The following is a 20,971-nucleotide window of genomic DNA, read 5'->3' as shown; positions in this document are numbered from 1 at the left end:
AAGTTTTGACAGCAGTGCAAATGGTGATTCTCAAGGAACGTGCACTGTCATAGGGAAAACGCATGTTGGTTGTAACCCCCTTCCCTGCATTAGAGGCAATGACAAAAGCCAATGTACCAAATTCTAAAGCTTTGCACCCTCGGTGGATACAATGGGCCGCATCTTTGACGTCTCCGGATGTCACATTTATTTTTGATGCTTCCTTACAGTCGCAGGAGTTTTTGCAGGATGAATTTGTTCATCCTGCGACTTTGGCTATGCGGCCTTTGGAGACCTTCCATTACATCATATACACTGATGGTTCTGCGCAGGTAGTGCATGGTTCTAAACACACATACGTTTCCGCTTGCGCTATTGTGGTAGGTGCCATGGTGAATGATGAGTTCAAGTCCAGAGTCGTGCACACGCAGTCTCTAGGGTCCTGCACAGCACAATTGGCAGAGCTTCGTGCTCTGATGCTTGCATTGGAGTACACTAATCCTGGTGTGCCAACTCTTATTGTGAGTGATTCTTACTACTGTGTCCAGTCTCACAATGAAAACCTTTTCTTCTGGATTCAGAATGACTTTCATGATTCCAAAGGTAGCACAATAAAACATAAAATGATATGGGTCCGAGTGGCTGAGCTTAAAGAGCAGTTGCCACTTGTGTTTGTGACTCTCGGTCATCAGCGCATGGGAGTCCACGCTGTTGGCAATTCGCTTGCCGATGAAGCAGCAAAATCAGCGGTGTCGACATATTTGGTTGCAGCAGTTACACGTTCCAAAAGTAAGATTGATGATGATATCTTGGCAGCTGTTGCTGCAACCGAGAAGGGAGGTAAATATCCAAAAGGATTCCCTTCGAAGTATTCATACCACTTAAGTCCTGATAAAGTTCCTTATGTGAAAATACCTGACATTGGTGAGAGATTGCTTCCCAACGCGGACCGCAGGCCTACTCTGATTACCGCAGCACATGAAGGTGTTGCGTCTACGCATGCGGGCGCTTCGACTACTGTCGCTCAGTTACAACAACGTTTCTGGTGGCGGGGACTGTACAAACAGATGCGTGATTATGTCCTTCGAGAGGCAAGATGGCGGCCTCTAGGTTGCCGGTGTGAGTAGCCAGCTCCTCCACTCCCGGTCTGAAGAAGGAAAAGGGAGAAAATATAGGATTTACTGTGAGCTTAGACCCTTCCTTTGGATGCCTCGTTGAGAGAGTAACATCAGTGCACTCGACAGAGGATTTTGTTGCCCGAAGCTGTATCGAAATCGCTTGATGGATTGTGCTGAACCTGATCGGGCTGAATCTGATTGGGCGGTCTTGCTGGTTCAGGGCTCTGGTGTCGGCGGCTCAGAGGACTCCGCCCTCGATTGTATACCCGCTGCTACTTGCTCGGGCTCTCCAACATCCGCTTCAGGCTTGGCGTTTCTCCTCATTGCGGCTTGGACAGTCTTTCTGGACTGCTGTTAGCAGCGGAGCTATTATACCGCCTAAAAACCCAAACCCTCCTTTAAAACCACCCGCTCCAAGGAGCTGCAAAACAAAATCTTTTGCTACGGTTGAAGGAACAGAAGACGTAGCAGTTGGGTCGCTGAACATGTCAAAATCTGGTGAGTCCATTCTTAATCAGCAATTGTCAGCTGCTAAGAAAGGGGGAGAGCGCATAATTAATAAAAACAATACTTCTTCGCAGACTGTACCAGCTTTATTCGAAAAACAAGTAATTAAGAATGCTCGAGTGCAGCGTGGGGAAATAACTTTGTCCGCTCCTTCTGTTGAATACCCAGTTCAGATAGACTGTAAGAACAGTCCGACTTCAGTGATTCGAGTGGAACATTCTCACGATACTGATTTATTCGGGATAACTGAAACTTCTCAACCACTCGAAGCTGTGTTAGAGCCAGAGCCAGATTTCGAACTTGAATCCGCAGTGAATTGTGTTTTGGGAGATGTAGTACCGACGACAGCTTCTTTTACAACAAATGTAGGAATAACTGAAATCTCGAATACATTTGACGTACCTGGAGCTAATCTCATACCAGCAGCCAGGGAAACATTTAGTCAAGACGCTATGCAAGAAATCAATGAAATTTTTTTTTCAATGTCTGACATTACGTCTGATGAGAGCCTTGATAAGGACTGGGCCGATTATCCTGTTGATGATAGTAGTATAGATAAAGAAGCGGGACTGAGTGAAATCTCGCCTGGGTCAGCTATAACTGTTAAGAAGCACCGGGTCAGAAAATCACCGCCAGCGAGAAATAAATCCAACGGCTCGAATGACCCGGCTCCACAGCCCAGTCCTCTAAGAGATCCAATTCAACCAGAAGTACTTGATTCTGACCCTGGTGCTGCTGTGACATTAGCTATGATATATCAGACGTTGCTAGCACACAGATCTGATACTAAGACCGAGATTACTCGTACTCAAGCCACGTGTCGAAAAGTGCAGAATGCTGTCAGACGTATCACAAAAATATGCACTGATATGTCTACAAGGGATTCAGAGGCTGAGACCAGAATATCCACTCTTGAAGATGAGGTTGCCACACAGAAAATAGAACTTTCTTCAGTTAAAGAGCAGCAAGATGATATTAGCTTTAAACTTACTGAGCTCGAAAATCAATCCCGAAGGAACAATCTGCGAGTTCTGGGTGTCCCGGAAAATTTAGGTGGCTCTGATGTTTGGAAATTTATTTGAGAGCTCTTTTCCGCTGCATTTCCTGAACTCACATCCAGGGACTGGTCTGTGATTATTGAACGTGCACATCGTTTTCCATTTACTTTAAAAACTAGGCAAAAAGATGGTGACTATCCTAGAGCTCTTCTGGTCATATTCAATAATTTTCTGGCTAGAGAAGCTGTCTTTGATCTGGCTAGATCAGACAACAAACGCACTGGCATCCAAGCTTGTATCATGTGAGATAGCCGTGGCAATGTCAGGTGCCGACTCAGTGGTCAGCCATATTTCTGTAAGGCACATCATTGCCCAGGAGGTCCCACATTTCAGTTATGTGTTTGCTCATTGAGCATGTTTTGAGGAGCATGCATAATAGTTTGTCATGTGGTGTGTATTTATTGGTGGGTGTGGGAGGAGTGTTGTGTGTGGGTTGAGTTGGTGTGGGTGGAGTAGGCATGTTGAGTGTGATGCATGCAAAGCAGCAGTGGGTGCAAATGAAAACCCCCTCTGTGTGGTGCAGCAGCATCAAATGGATGGGTGTGCTGGGTTCCAGTGACCGAAGGAATGTTGTGGAATAGTGCAGGGGGTTGCAAGGACTAGGGTTTGTGACATTGGGTGAAGGCCTGGCATGACGGACTCAGACAGACTTGCCTTTGGTAGCCCTTCGACACAACTATAGCATATCAGCTGCACACCTGCTGCAAATGTCTCCACTGTGGCTGTCTTTATGCAGGTCCTGGTGAGGGGAGGAGTGGAGTTGGTTGTTGTCGGGAAGGGAGCAGCATGCAGGAAGAAGCAGGTGAGAAGGAAGAAGGGGTGGAAGGTGTGGAAGGTGGGACAATCAGCATCAAGGGAAAGCAGCACAAGAGGGCAAACTGCAGAAGACAAAAGTGCAAAGAAGGACAAAAGAGGTGGACGTAGAGCAAGATGCCTGGCAAGATGCCAGGACCGCCAACACAAACCAGGAGGAGGAATCTTAATAGTATTCAAAAAATCCTTTAACTATACCTCAAACATAGAGAACACAACCTCCTACATGGAGCCCCTTTCATTTTTAAGCTACGAAGCTCAGCAACATAGGATTGGATTGAGTTCCCTTATTACGTGCTAACTTTTGAATGGGAATAGGTAGGAAAGTCATATTTGGTGTCTGAGAAATTGTAATTTAAAACCAGCTTTAATGGTAAAGTCAGAATTTAAGTAACACTTTTGAAAATGCCACTTTTAGAAAGATTACATTTCCTGACCTAAATATTTTGTGCATGCAGCCCATTACTGGGTCACATGGCTGTGTGTAGCTGGCAGTTGTACTTTGTATATTCCTACCATACTGCCACACAATAGTGGGATTAGGTGTGCCTTCATGGGGCATTATTTTCTTGATGGGGGCAGAGCTGGGCAAAGCCCTACTAGCAAATTAATAGGGTGTGCCATGCCTTCACAGAATGGCTTTCACACTAGCCCATAATGCCTGCAGCCAGGATGGAGCCAGGGCAGAGAGTCAGTAATTTCCAAGCACTTTTCATAGAGAATTACTAGAAACTTCTTCTACTTCAAAGGAGGCCCCAGGTACAAAAAATGACCCGCAGACCCACTCTTCAGTTCACTTTCTGGACCTGCAGAAGGACTTTCAGAAGCTGGCTGTGTACTTCAGGAGACTGCTTTGCTGCACCTGGAAGGGCGGCTCCGCTGCCCGGAGCCTGCTTTAAACCATCAGAGGCCTGTCCTGTTGCTTGAGGCCTGTTTCACGGGTTGAACCCAAAACAACTAGAGTGGCTCCAAGGGCCTAGTTGGCTGGCCCTCTGATAAGAGTCTCGGGACAGAAAAGGCTCCCATCACCTGGAACCTGCATCCAGACCCATCCTGAGTTAGTCATGACCCTCCAAGTGGTACCTCTCCAATTTTGGTTCCTTGGAAGTGGTGCTAAAGATGCCCAAATAGCCAAAATCCAAAACTTGGGATATCAAAAAATGTTGGCTAAAACCTTGTCTGAGAACCTAGAGGAGACCAGGTCCTACCTTCTTGTTGATCCACCCAAGGTGCATCGCCAGTTGGCCTGACTTTGCGACAACTCCTGCTACAATCTCTCTGCAGCAGCAAATCCTGTTTCAGCGACTCTTCACAGAAGAGGCATGCAGTCTCTTGGAGCCCTCATCGGATAAAGCTTCCAGTTTTGTTCAGCAGGATATTTTTAGCTTCCAAAAATGAGACTGAGAGTTATTCTAAACATGCTGTGCTGTACTGTGCTCCATGAAAGGGAGAGGACAGGAATGCGCCATATTTAACATTATACAGCGCATTACTGCTCGATGCATAAGCTAGCGCATATTATGCGGCCTAGCACCAACGCAGGTCTTCCTTGCACCATGGTGCAAGCATGCCTTTGTTGGAGGCAGGATTGTTGTTCTGTAGGAAGGGGCACCTTCCTGCACAAAAACAATCCTCAGTGCATTTTCCTCTTTTTAAGTGTGCTGCAGAAAGATGGAACAACAATGAGAAATAAAGATATTTCTCCTTGTTGTGCCTCTGGTCGGAAGGCGTACAACTTTGATGCATTCCCAGATTTACCACTCTCGGTAATTCTGATAATTCATCAGAATACATGGGTGGATGTGTGGTAACACCCACACTCCACCCATGTTGTGCCCTCTCCATGCAGTGTAACACAAGGCAGTGACTTGCATTGCCTTCCGTTACACTAGATTTACCAAGCCAAGCATGGCCAAACAGGGTGACCTTTAATGGCTTGATAAATCTCATTGAAAATGTTGCGCCATCCTGCATCACTCTGCGTGGCGCAGGGTGATGGACAACCAATAATAAATAACCAAGGTGGATCACTGACAAAATATCAATTGACAAAATATTGTGTTCCCAAAATATCAGTACATAAATATCGAAGTAAAAATATTGATATCCCATCTTTATAATGGTAAGTACTAAAATATTGAAAAAAAGATATTGTTATAGTACAAAATATCGTTTTTTTAAAACTGTAAAAAATAATGTAAATAAATTAAATAATACATATAACTTACTTTTTTTTAGAATTATTAGAACATTTTAACAATTATAAGAAATAAATATAATGTAAAAATAAATTAAACATACATATATAAAATGTTATATATATATGAGCTTAGTAATTTAATAAATAATTATTGTAATAAATTATAAAATGTTAGAAATGTATTAAAAATTATAAATACATATCTATATATACATACATGTGTTACATGAAAAAAATATATATTATAAATTAAAATATTAAAATATTAATTAATTTCTAAAACTACATTTTACAGTGCATTAAGTGCAACAGTTGGGAAAGTGTTGGATAGCAGAGGTAAATACATTACTATTCCCACTCCAGCGAGTGCAACATAGGGGAAAGTGTTGGATAGCGGAAGGGTAAAAATTACTATTCCTACTGCAACTAATGCAATGTTAGAGAAAGTGTTGGATAGCGTAGGGGTCAAAATTACTATTCCCAATTCAGCGAGTGCAACAATAGTGAAAGAGTTGGTTAGTGAAGGGAAATAATTTACTTTTCCCACTCCAGCAAGTGCAAAACTAGGGAAAGTGTTGGATAGCACAGGGGATAAAGTGACTAATTCCACCCCAGCAAGTGCAACAATAGGGAAAGTGTTGGATAGCAGAGGGAAAAAATGTACTATTTATACTCCAGCAAGTGCAATAGTAGGTAAAGTGTTGGATAGCAGAGGGATAAAAATTACTATTCAACACTCCAGCAAGTGCAACAGTAGGGAAAGTGTTGGATAGCAGAGGGGAATAAATTACTGATCCCACTCCAATGAGTGCAATATTAAGGAAAGTGTTGGATAGCGGAGGGGATAAAACCAAAGATTTAAGGCTATTGACCCAAAATCCCTAAACAAAATAAAAACAAAACTATTGCCAAAAATAGTTATCAATTAATTAATTAGTATTAATGATCAACTAATGATTAATTTATTTAAACTAAATTACTTTCCACCCTCTACCACAATAAACACCAAATACACACCTAAAAATATTTACCCAAATTCCATAACTCATTTCCATTAATAAATGAATAACAATTAACAACAAATCATTAATTAATTTAAAAAAAATCTTTCCAACATTTACAACTATAAACCCCACAACTCAACATCAAAATTATTCCACAATTAGCATATGTAATAATAAATTAATTAGTTAGCAACAATTAACAAATTATTAATTATGTATAACAGATTTACCTCCCACCTTATTCCCCTATAAATACCATCACCAATGTTGTAAAACATGACACAATTAACACTATAAAATAACATTAAATAAATATTATCTTAAAAAATATTTTAAAATGTATTAAAATTCAATTTCTTCCCACCCTACTCCCCTATCAACACACAACCCACTCCCCCAAAAAATGACACTTCTTCCCACCCTACTCCCCTATCAACACACAACCCACTGCCCCAAAAAATGACACAAATAACATAATTACCAATTAATTTATAATAATTAACAACCAATAATAAGTAATTATTAATAAGTTAATTACCACAATTAACAAAATATTAAATTCAAAAATATGAATTAATAAAACATATGATTACATTACTTCCCACCCTACTCAACCCACAACGTGCTCCTAAACAAAAATGACACAATGAACATAATTACCAATCAATTATTAATCATTAACAACCAATTAATACATAATTAATAATAAAATAATTATCACAATTAACAATATAAAATATGAAATACATACATTATAATTCATAACGATATTACTTAATTAATTATAATTAAATTACTTCCCACCCTATCCCCATATAAACCCACAACCCACTTCGGATCTAAAACACAACATTTTATTAAAATAAAATTAATAACTTTTTAAAATTATTAATACATTTATTATAATTAAATTACTTCCCACCCTATTCCCCTATAAACCCACAGCCTGCTAAGGAACTAAAATGCTAAATGTACTTAAAATTAAATTAATAGCTTCTAAAAATGTAACACGTATATAAAAAAACAAATGCAATACTTAGACAAAAAAATTTAACACATACATTTAAAATACATACTACAATACATAACACTAACTAAAAATACGATATTTTCAACAACTATATTTTTGCAAACAGTATTAATGACTTCGATATTATTAAAAACGATATTACTAACCTTAGATTTGTCAGTCAGTCAGTCAAAGAACTTTTATTTCGGTAAACATACCATAAAAAGGCCATACACACGATACACATTAGAACAAACAATAAAGACTAATGATGAAAAATTTAAATATATAAAAAATCTCATATAAAACAGTTCCTACAAATGTTAAAAACATCAATTAAAACACAAGGATACCAATATATAAAATTATTATAAAAGTGTGACACCCCCTAGAGGTGACCCTTGGCCGAGTGACATCAAAGAGGAACCACTAGCATTACGAAGGATATTCTACTGTGCATGAGACGAAGTGTGAGCTTCAATTTTAATATTGCACACCTCGTATACCACATGGGATCAAGAAATCTAGCTGTCGCAAACACTATCAGGGGGTAGTATCACATTTAAGAATCTTAAAGACCTCCCTGTAGTCCCTAAAGCCCCTAGCCCTACATAGCTGCAAAATCCATTTCTCTCTTGCCCTGGCATAGGAGGGGCAGAATAGCAGGACGTACAGGTCTGTCTCTCTGCTGTTCGAACACCCCGGGCAAGTGCTCACCGTTGAGGGGGCATCCAGCCACTTATGTATTATAGCCCTCAATGGCAATGAGCCATGTCTAAACTGGATAAAAAGTTTCTTTGCCAGGGGAGGCTGGATATCATCCAAGAAGACTTCAAAAAGAGGATGGGCCTTGATATTCAAAAAAGTGTTAGTCAACCTGCCCATGTAGGAATTACTTGTGATAGACTCCATTCGGTAACTCCTAAGTACCATGTTCAGTAATTTCTTGGAGAGGAGGGGACATGTATCCTGGGAGAACGACCACAAGTCTCCTCTGCTTAAAGCGTGGCAGAGGTGCTTAATGTAGTTTAACCAAGGTATTTTCCCCTAGGTTCCCCTCTGCAGAATGCCTCTCAGGTCCTCCCTATAGCTCAAAAGCTTCGGGGTCGACCAGAGACGCCTCCAATACAGGAGAGGACGATTTGCTACAATCTCCTGGATAGGTACCAGGCCCAAATCCAACTGCAATGGGGTCAGGGGAGAGCTCAAAGGCAATCGGAGCAAACGCCTGATAAAGCTGTTCTCCGTGAGTGTCAGGGAGGCAACGCTGGTATGGCCCCATAGCTCTACGCCATAGAGCGCTCCCCCTCTTGCCTGGGCCTTGTAAATCTTCAGGGGCGGACTGAGCAGCTTTGATGAGGTGTTATTAAAGACCTTTAAAATGCCGCCTGATGATTGGGCCAGCTTTAGGTTGGCCCTAGCCGTAGGGGAGCCCCAGTCCATCTTATCATTGAGTGTGACCCCCCAAGTACTCAAAGGTAGACGCTCGGTCCAGCACCGTTCCATCCATATGTGGGCGGGGGAATTTAGCCATTTTGCTATTAAAGACCATGAACTTTGTTTTGGAGAGATTAATCTCCAAATTTCTCAATCGGCAGAAAGAACTAAATGCCTCTAATGAACGCTGAATACCCCCGGGCAATTTTGACACTAACAGAGTGTCCTCAGCCAACATTAGGGCAGGTATCTTTCGCCCTGCTAGACTCGAGGTCTTTTGCCCCCGAGAGATGATCTATCAACCCATTGAGGAAAAGGGAGAAGAGGGTAGGGGCCAGGACACACCCCTGCCTCACTCCCCTTTCCACCGGGAAGGGGGCCGACAACTCCCCTCACCTCCCATACCTCACCCTTGCGTATTTGCCCTGATGCAGGCATTTGAATCGGTGGCACAGGTAGACTGGAGCGCCCATCTCCAACAGCAGTGACCAGACCTTGTCCCAATGAACCAGGTCGAATGCAGACTTAAGATCCACAAAGATCAAGTACAAACTGCCCGCCCCAATGGTGACCGTCTTCCAGTAGACCAACTGTAATCTGAACAGTTGGACAATAGTGGAAACCTTCGCACGGAAGCCCGCCTGAAGGGAGGTTAACCCCTTCACTGCTGATGACGAGCTCAGCTCGTCATCAGCTACAGCAGTCGTGTGCTGATGACGAGCTGAGCTCTTCATGTAACGTGGCTTTTTGAAAATTGCCGCACACAGCAGGAAAAGCCAACGCAGCGATGCGGTTAAGATGTGTTGTTCATTCATCCAACTGCAACCTTGATAACAATAGGCGGGCAAAACTTTTCTGGAGGACGTCGATCAAACTTATGGGGCGGTAGTTAGCCGCGTCAAGGGGGGAAACTTTCTTGTGGATGGGAATTATTTCGGCTCCGAGCCAGGTGTCGGGAATCTCCAGGCCCTGGAGGATGGCGTTGAAATAGAGACAGTGTAGGGGGCCCAGACCTTTTGTTCACTACGAAAAAGGTCACCAGGGATCCTGTCAAGGCCCGGGGCTTTCCCTAGCTTCAAACTTTCGAGAGCCACCTGCACTTCGTGAATAGAGCAAGGTGGACAGACTGGGACCGAGGACTCTGGAAGAGCCAGCTCTGTGAGGCTAGTTTGGAATACGGCCTCTCCATGGTGTTCAGAATGGCCAAGTGAATAGAGGGGCTTAAAATGATCCAGCCAGACATCTTCACTAAGATTAGGGATAATGGCGGACATCCCCTCGGCCGACCCAACTCACACAAAGTTCCAGAATGACCTAAAATCTCAGGCTCCCAGTGCCGCCCTGATGTTATCCCACCTTGAGGCTTCCCACTCAAACCTAGCCTCCTTGATCAGGCTTTTGTACCTCTCCCTCGCTTTTCTAATACTGGGCATTGATCCCGATTTTACCTCCCTGATCAGACACTTCTTCGCGTGTCTACATGTTTTAAACCAGTGATCTCGCTTTTTTACCCTGCGACACTTGGGATCACTAGAGTAAAAATGACTGGCCAGGGAGCCAAAGAGCTTGTTATGGATGCACTGCAGCCCCTGGAAGTAGGGTTGAGGAAGATCACTGGTGATGCCCAAGACGTTGGAAACCTCTATAAAAGAACTTACAATAAGTTGGTAAACTTCTGCCAGCCTGTCGGGCGCCAGCGCAATCCTCTCCCATCTGACCTGTCTCCCTCCTGCTGCTATGACTAGATTTAAATTAGTAGCAGTCTCCTCACGCCCAAGTTCAGTGTGGTGACCCAGGGGGGGCTAATAATTCTAATGACAGTAAATTGTGATCACTGTCAACCCTTGGGATCATGGAAAAAGAAGGGCCCAGAACCCAACATTCACCAAAATATAATCAATTGTCGTGCTTCCCCCATGTCTATTAAAAGTGCTAGTATCCGGGACATCTGGGGCCAATCTGCCATTACAGGCCCTTAGTGAGTGTGAAAAAAACATCTTATTGAACGCGAGGGCCAGAGGCAGTAGGCGCTTTTCAGAGTACATGGTACAGTTCGGGATCAACCAACTTTCTTCCTCATCCGAGGATATAGAGGGGATCCCCAAGAGTGGTTCAAATGGCCAGTAGAAATCTCCACCAATAGTTTTGTGAACCGACGGGGGAAGAGATTGAAAAAGAACCTCCAGTGCTTCCAGAATTGATAAACCCAGCTGGAACGGGTGGGGGCACAAATAAATGTTGAACACTGCCATCGATGTGCCGCCTGTGAAATTAAGTAGCACACAAAGAATGTCCGGACAGTGGGAATCTATAACCTTTACTGTGCATCCCAAATGGATAGCAACCCAAATACATAACCCCCCGAAGGTCTTCCCCTCAGGCCCTGGACTGCCGGAACATGAAAAGACGCGTATCCCCCCCTAACTGGAGGGGTCAGCAGCCAGGTTTCTTGAAAGAGACATAGATCATAGCTGTCCATCAACTCTCCCCACTCCGGATTTGACAGCTTCGTTCCCAACCCTGCTACATTCCAGGACCCAATAAGTGGCAAATGTGATGGGACATGGGCTAGAGAGTCTACCAATGACTGGGGCTCTATAGGGCGAGGAGATTCTATGTGTAGGGGACTACCTAATTCCCCTGCTAAACCACAATTAGGGGAAGGTGGAGATGTATTTATGATTGCCCCATTTAAACGGGCAGTCTGACCAGAAGAGCCCTCCTCTATGCTAGCATTCCCCACACCCTTACTTGCCAGTTTATTCGAAACAATTCCTGCTGGTCACAATACTGGTGATGGTCAATCTATATAACTTAATGCAGTGAATCTATTACCCACTGGGATATTAAATTCAAAGTCACGACCGACAGGGAAGGGGTGAAATGGTCAGGCCCACCTGCAACAGAAGGTTGTGAATAATAGTACCCCAAATGGGCAGTATTGATAGTATCCACATGGGAAAGCCCTCCAATGCGTAGTACTTGTCCCACAACTCTTGGATCCCGAAAATTTACAATCACGCAGTCACCACTAATGTCCTTAGGTCTCGTCCCCAGCCAGCTCACTCTCCGTGCAAACAAAATTTCCCCCAGTCCATCTCCCATTAGGGGTCTGTGCCTACTTAGCCAGAAGATAACTTTTTCTTCAGCTCATGAAAATTTTCCCCTCGTTCGCTAGAGAGGGGTGGAACACCTGTAAGCAATACCACATATGGTGAGGCTTCCGTAGGAAGCTGGGGTTGGGGTGGAGGTTTAGAAGAACCCATCACGTTATTATTCATGGGCGGGCAATGTAAAGACCAGGCTGCCTTTGTGTACCAAGGCCGTTCCCGGGATTTAGATCGAGGAACAGCTGGGGATTTAGTAGGGCAAACAATAGAGCCTGGGCCATTTGGGGCTAGTATAGGATTCATCATATTTGGAGGGACCGAAGCAGGAGTAGAGGAATTGGGGCAGAGACTATCACCCGTGGATTGACCCTTCGCAGCTACCAGGGTTAGTCCTAAGGCCCCTACAGAAGTAGTATTCCCCAGTGTAGTAGCTGACTGTACTTTCCTCGGGCCTTTACTATTTATCAAGGAAACTAGTCTATCGATCCTAGAAGATAGGGATTTAAAGTGGGTATTGATAACCAGTTTCATATGAGCCTGGAGGTCGGACAAAAGGTGGGTTGCCCAGAGAGGTGGACCAAGGTTGGAAACACGGGGGCCAGGATTACAATCTTCACAAACAGGAGTAGATACTGGTCTCTTAGTTGGTTTTCCAACCTTTTTAAGCTTCTTGGATCAGGCACGAGGTTTATGCTCCTTAGGAGGTGCCAGGGGAGGGGGAGACTGAGCAGCCTCCGTTACGAAATCCAGGTCAGACTCAATTTAGGCACAAGGTAAGTCTGAGAACGAGGGCATGAGAGAAGACATAAAGTCAGCAGGAAAGGCTGTGACTACAGAACAATCATCCAAAAGGGTAGAGGGGGGCATAGCAGGAGTGATTGAAAGACGCCTTTCAGTATTTTCTATTGCATTTGCCACAACCCCTATCGTTTTTTTTAAGCATTTTGTCAATGGCCGTGAGGCTAGGAAGGGGTTGGGTTGATGCCGCTAATTGCCGAGTCATAGAGCATGGGACAGTCGTCTTGTCAACTTTACCCATACTACTACTCAATGCCACTTACGGCCAATTGGGGGGTGATAAAGAAAGTTAAAATTCACAATTAGACAAGATGCAGGAACAATATGAGGTTATAACAAGGTGGCCCAAACAAAATTAGCTAATAAAACAACACATGTTAATATTAACTTCAACTGAATAAGAAGAAAACATTAAAACAAGGTACCGCACTAGAAGGCGCCTGGCAGTTCGATAGTCTGCTGAGGGGGCACTTAGAGTGGTGGCCCAGCCCGGCCACCTTCAGCCCCTGACGGCCACAGACGGTCCCGCCCTTGTCCAGGGCTTCTCCCGGGACGCTCCCGCGCAGTGGAGGGGATGAATTATTATATGACGTCGGCAAGGGGCGGTGCTCAGAGCCCTGGCTCAGGTGTGGGGGGGTGAGGGGAATCCTGGAAGTCTGAGTCCCCAGAGTGACAACTGCCGAGCCCACAAACAGCCTCTGTTCAATGTCAACACGAGCGGGACTGGCTCCTTCCTTCTCTCTGCTGCTCCGTCAAGCCAGGTACAAGGGTTTTAGGACACACCACCTCCAAGGCTGCGGCACCCCTTAGATTTGATATTCGTGACCATGATTTTCTGAAAGTCAATATTTTTGTATCGCGATTCTTTGTGCTCGATATTAGTGCAAGTCGACATTAACCACATCTATGCGGTTCAGATTTACCGCCGGTGCTGAGCCCTAACGAAATCGGGCGTGGTCATGACGGAACGGTTCCGTCATGAGCACAGCTCGACTGATGCTCATGACGGAACCGTTCCGTCATGAGCATCGAAGGGGTTAAAAACTTGATATTCTGACTGTTTACCATACAAGCTGTTGGCATATTTATTAAAAAGTCATGCAACGCCAAGCAGCAAGCGACCTTGGTGGCCTGCGTGACAGCTAAAGGTCAGGAATTTTGCGTATTTAACAAAGAATGGGGCATTCCAGTCTTTTCCAAGCACTGGCACACAATATGCTGCCTAGTGCCAACACAGGTGACTGAGTTGTATGTAAGCAGGATTGTTTTTGTGCTGGAAGGGGCACCTTGCATGGCCTTGCATGGCTTTATAAATTGTTAAATTGCACTTACTAGTTGCATTGCACATGCACACCATTGTGTGGTGCAAGTGCGATGCAACAACTTGATATGTATGGCTCAAGTCAGAATAAAGAAATCTTCACCACAACTTCATCCAGCGGCTCCATGACAAAAACTCCTCTCCCACCGACAACATGTGTAGCCTTGCCCCACTAAACTTTACCTTCTCAGACATTTTTCCATGAAAATTCTTCTAAGTTCGAAGGTAAGCGCAGACCAGGTCCAATCCACATCTTGTATCTGACACTTAGGGAGTTCAAACCACTCCTCCAATGCCCCACATTGAACAAGGCCACTGACTGCATGCAATAGGAAAAATAAAATGACAATAATGATACATTGTTGTCATTTTATTTTTCATTTGTACGCAGTGAGGCAACGCTCCTCTGCCTTAGTGGACGAGCCGCCACTGGTGGTGTCTCCACACACGTAAGTATATGTTTTAGTAACAAATGTGGGAGGGACAGAAAAGATTGATTGGATATTGGGGAATACAAATGTGATGGGTTAAGGGAGGAATATGGACATAATAGTCTAGGCCCATTCTATTCACAAACTGCATTTCGAATGCTACTACAATCAAAAAGGACCCACAAAATAGAGGTACATTTACTATAGTTCCGTCTTGGAGTAAGTCCAGCACCACACATGGCGAAATCTCAATAATACAACACCCTCCTATACAAATCAGTGAAGCCAACAAATAACTATAGAAAGTCAAAAAAAGCCACAATTATTTATTTGATTAGAATCCAAATTAGTGAAACTTTTCAAATACTTTGTCCAATAAATGTCTTGTGTTTCAAGCTCATAAGTGCTGCAAATCATTTCGAAAGATGTCTCGTATTAATACTAAGTGACATGGGGAGAATGTAAGGAGTCTTGATAACTCCAAATAAGACCAGTTATTTAAAAATTAAAATCTGATAATGTTTAAGAAAATAGATACAAATGTAGGGTCGCTCTAAGCACTTACAAATATGTTACGTGGAGTTGTATCTATGCTACGAGTCGAGCTTAGTAGGTTGTGTCATCTCTTTTTGCTTTATTTATTTTTCCCATATTTACCTTCAGTCAATTCAATGCAGACGAATGTCAGATGACAGCTGTGCTATAGCAACTGCTGCCGGTTTCAGATGCATTTAAGGAAATATCCCTATAAGCCTTTTTATGATCTGCTCTTCAGTCAGCCTGTGCCAGCAGTATCCCAGCAGAAAGACCCTCGGCAGACCATTTTCAGCATTTTGCTGCAATTAAACTCCTCCGGTTTCAGCCCTTAGGCAATTTAATACCTTTTTACATATGCACATTATGAACTTTTGACCAGGACCTGCTAGTCGTATATTAGAAAGCCGCTTTTGAAAGCAGACTTAACAAGTTCCTCCGAGTATTGCACTTGGAGTCAGTAGTGGAAATAGGTAATTTAAGAAACTTGCAGCGAGGCCATTCGGAAGCACACTGATGATCCCAAATATGCGCTTTTTTTCTTGTTTCTTCTGGAAGGTGGTTGCAAGAGCGCTCTGAGCAGGTGATTGATCTTTTATTCAGTAGCTAACGAGGGCTGTGATTCTATTAGTGCTCTACAAGGCAAGGGAGCAGTGATTTAATGAAGTGTCTTGTGAGGTGCTGGTAGATTTATCCTGTTGTCTCTAATTTGCAATGCTGTTGTGAGTGTAAAAGAACCTCCGCGGCTCTGCCATTAGGCAGGTACTTCCTAAGAAAATTGTTGTAAGGTCAGGTGTAGTTATCTCGGAGTAGGTAATGCCTTCCCGCCTCAATGTCTCAAAATGACAGCCGCGGCGCGGAGCACGCGGCGAAGCGGAAACACTGGAGATCAGAGGTCCATCTTCAAGTCCCGATGAGCCGATGCCGGAGCAAAGCAACCGCCAGGCAAGACTAATAGAGTCATAATTGGCGATTAGAACTGGAAAGGTGCAATAACATCTTAATGCGAACTGGCATATATTAAACTTCCTGTCACTTGGAGTATACATTTCCAGGATGTCCTGTACCTGCTGCTCTAATTAATTCAATTGAATTAGGCTACCCATTTAAACATAGCCAATGCATTCGAAAGCTACACAAAAAAAATTGGTTTATTTTTCATTAACAGTTATTATGCTATTATTGTATTTACATAACATAGACCACTGTGCAATCCATACTGTTTATGATTATGCTGGAAAAAACACCGAGAGGTTATATAAGTGTTACAACATCAGAAACGTTTAAACACACATGTATAGGGAAAACTTTATTAAAATAGTATTCTATTTTTTTTTTTAAACCCACAGGTGAGGAGATGTTGATGTACCATGCAACCTGCATTCTGCTCCATCAGGTTCAAGGATGACTCTGAATATGGTGCCACTGATGCCATTCATTATGCCCACTATATTCAGATCTGAAATGCTCTCAGAAGGCTGGGCGGCATAACAAAGGCTGGCATATGTTATGTTAAGGTTGATGTGCTGTTGCAATTTAGATGTCGGTGTATACATATTATGTGTCACTAGAATGAACTGTTAATTCTGCTTTTCAGTTGCTTATAGATTTTAGTAAATCAGTTTTTATGAAAGTTTACCCCTGGCTTCTTTGTGATTCTGTTAGCTTGCAATATTTTTTAATGACATGTTAAACCATTCTACTCCATACTGGTGGAGCAAAAATACGATCAGATCATACAAATACTTAATTTGATTTAATGTTGTTGATTACGTATTAATGTTTTAATTAGATTTTCTCCAACAGGAACAAAGCCCTGACACCAGTAGAAGATTGTATGTGCAGTTTTTAAACAATGCCGTGTATATATACATGCATGCAGTAATTGAAAATAAACAAGGACACACTATTTGCATTTGTATTTCATTTATTTGTAACGCTCAGCGAATGTCTAGCTTCTAACAGCCACATGCATCAAACGCTTGCGAAATCGCTAAAATAGCGAATCGCTAAAATAAGGCCATTGCGATCGCAATTTGAAGATCAGAAATGCATGATCCTAAATTTTGCGAAAATCGCAAAATTTTCGCAAATTTAAGGAATCGCAAATAAATTCTGCGAAAACCATTGCGATTCCCCGTTTGCGATTCGCAATGAAAGAATCGCAAATAAGGAATCGCAATTCAAATGCATGAAAAATCGCAAATAGCGATTTTGATGAAAATCGCAATTTTGCTATCGCAATTTAAGAAGGGACACAACCAGGTGTTAAAAATGAGTGCAAATCAGAAACAGCTGAACACCAACAGAAACATATATAAAAACACCCACAATGAGGCCCCAGTATCCAAAATGGCTGCCCTGTACCTGATGGCGAGGAGGATGAGGCTGCAAGCGGCTCTACAGAGAGGGAGGCAAATCAATGAGCGCATCTTCAGAATACGCGTCACTCTGCTTGGTCAGGAGGAGGATGAAATATATGACAAGTATAGGCTGAATGGGCAAATGATACTTGATCTGATCCATGAACTGGACCCTATCCTGCAACGACAGACCCATCGGACCAATGCAATCCCAACGCATGTGCAGGTAATATGTTGCCTACATCTACTGGCGTCAGGCACTTTTCAAGGAGTCATAGCAGTAGCAGGAGGTGTGTCTCAAAGTGCAATGTCACGAATATTGGCTGATTTTCTTGATGCTATGATGGTACGGATACACAACCACATAACGTTTCCTACCACAGCCCATTAAATAGCTAGGACCAAGCAGGAGTTTTATCAAATTGCTGGATTCCCCCAAGTACTGGGTTGTATTGATTGCACCCATGTGGCGATATGTCCCCCAGCAGCTCAAGAATACATGTATCGCAATAGAAAAAGTTACCATTCCCTGAATATTCAGGTGGTGTGCAATGCAAAGAACATTATAACGGACATCGTGTCTCAATTCCCTGGAAGTGCACATGACTCTTATATCTTCAGGCAAAGTGGCATTCAGACCCGTCTAGAAAGGGGAGAGTTCGGAGAGGGACATTTGCTAGGTAATTATGTGCAACACATCTTTCCATACCTTGTACACATGTAAAACTCAAACAACCACTGACAGCCTTTCTATTCTCTCATGTAGGTGACAGCACATACGCCTTGCGAAACTACCTGCTGACACCATACCTAAATCCAGCCACAGCCGCACAAAGGAGGTACAATGCAGCACATATATCTACCAGGAACGTGATTGAGCGCACTTTTGGCCTACTCAAGAGCCGATTCAGACGCCTCCATAAGACCGGAGGTGCAATGAAATACAGTCCCATCAAATGCTGCAAGATAGTGGCAGCATGTGCCATGCTGCACAACATTGCAACAAAGGGAGGTTTGGAAGTGGAGCTGTCTGACAGTGACTCCGAGGACGGAAACCAACAAGTACCACGCCACCCTGCCCAACAGGGCACAGGCGCAGCAGAAGGCCGCAGGCGCAGATTGGAGATTACACAGAATTACTTCTGAGGTCAGTAATGGAGACACAAACACAATCATTGAAATGCAAAGTATACTTTATGTAAATGTATTGTGACCGGTGAACATTGGAAAACAGCCATAAGTGACTTATGTCACTATACTCATTTGAATAGGAAAAGCAAGAGAAAAATTAAATGAAATGTACTTGAAAGTCAGTGATATGGTCACATCGTGTCAATGGTTACCTCACCATTCCGCTATAAATGTCAGGATGGGAGACTAGCGTTTTTTACCCCGTACACCCAGACGTCTATCTTGCGCAGCATCTTCTTGCCTTTCGTTGGCAGTGGATGGGGTAGCGCTGCGAGTAGTGCGTCTCACAGCAATTGCTACAGGCACTGTGCTACTGTTCATGCTTGAGGCACATTCACTGCTGTCATCCTGTGCAGACATGTGCACTTGCCTACCAGATGCATTCATCAGGTCTACTGCATTGGTCACTTGATGCAGTGCTTGGGCAACATCTCTACTACAGTGACACATTTCCCTTTGCCAAGTAACTGATCTACGCGCCAGCTGTGTGGTGGCTGTGGCCAGACTATTGCTGCTCCTCCCTTGCTGTTTGAGTTGCTACATCAGTTGGCGGTGCTGTCTGTTGCGCGCTGCATTCCCCTCCTGCATGACCTTTGTTTGTTCCTGGACACTACTGGCCAGTAGAGCAATGTTACCTGACATCTGTGCAATTTCCTCCTTCACTAACCGAGTGTTCTTGCTCTGCAGGCGATGTGAGCGGAGCACCTGTCCCTCCAAGCCACCCCAGACAGGATTTCTCGCCTCCACCTGCTGTGGTCTGCGGGCCCTGCGTCTTCTCCTTTGCGATCTACACGTGCCTCTCCGGATCTGTGTTGGTGTGGGTGTTGCGATGTCTGTTTGACGTACACGGACTGCAGGTGCAGCATTGCCCTCATCATCGGAACCCATGGGACGCAGTGCTGGAACAGGTGCCCTACGGGAATGAGGCACACGTGAATGCGTAGTTGGCAGTGCTTGTGTGTCCTCCTGTTCTGAAGCGCTGCTGTGTTGCATTTCCTGTGCATCAATGTCCTGGCCCTCATTGACTTCTGCATCTGTGAGGTAAAACAGTGCAAAACGGCATCAATGTATGCTTGTGAGGTCATGTCACAGTTCTAATTTAATTAAATTGTACATATTCTGAACATCTGCTACTGCTTTTTTTAACTTTTGGGCATTACTGTGTGTGTGTCATTGTCAGTACTTAGCCAGACTACATCTCCCATGATGCACTTCCCTCAGTAATCTAATAGCAAACAGGCTTTACAGTGTGTGCTCATGCTGTGCTCAGCAGACATCCTGACTTATGTACTTGGGGCTATTGTCACATGCATTTCTCTTACCTGCTGAGGTGTGTAAAGCACCGGAGGTGTCCAGCCGCGTGAGTCCAACAACTGCTTCAGGCTGGATGGTAGACTCCACCAAATCCTCCATGGGAGTGTTCCCTGTGTGTGGCGGTGTACCCCCTCCTGTCTTCTCTGCCGCCTTCAAACGGTCTGCAATGCTTGCCTTGGGGCGACTGCGTAAATCATACCATCTCTTTTTAAGTTCTTCTGTGGAACGGTGAGTGACCCCGATGGCATTGACTTGGTTCTGAATCCGGATCCATATTTTGCGCTTTTCCTGCTCTGGAACCTTGAGTGAGGCTTTACCAAACAGCTTGTCATTGCTGTCCACTACTCCCTCTATTAAAGTCTCCAGTTCTTTTTCAGAGAATTTCATTTTTCTCTTCTTTGTACTTTGGCTGTCCTGTGCTTCTTTGCCAGCTTCCATTTTGAAGTTCTTACAAGGTGTAACACAGTCTTTCTCACTCTCACTCTCAATCTCCTCTGCTCCCAGAGCCAGCTCCCTCCTCCTCCCTGTGCCTCAGCAGTGAAAATGAGTCTTGGACAGCAGTGAAAATGAGGCTTGGACAGCACATTTCCTGGTTGTGATGTCATCAACATGCATCAATGCGCGACCTCGCAATTTGCGAAATCGCAATTTGCGATATCGCAAATTGCGATATCACTATTTTTTCGCAGATTTTTAGCGATTCCTTAAAAAATCGCAATTTTTTTGATGCATTTCGTTTTGCGATTCCTTATTAGCGATTCCTTAAAAATCGCTAATAAGGAAT

Source organism: Lissotriton vulgaris, chromosome 12, assembly GCF_964263255.1.
Source record: "Lissotriton vulgaris chromosome 12, aLisVul1.2, whole genome shotgun sequence".
Lineage (NCBI taxonomy): Eukaryota > Metazoa > Chordata > Amphibia > Caudata > Salamandridae > Lissotriton > Lissotriton vulgaris.
The sequence above is the reverse complement of the archived record's forward strand: the minus strand, read 5'-3'. Positions refer to the sequence as shown.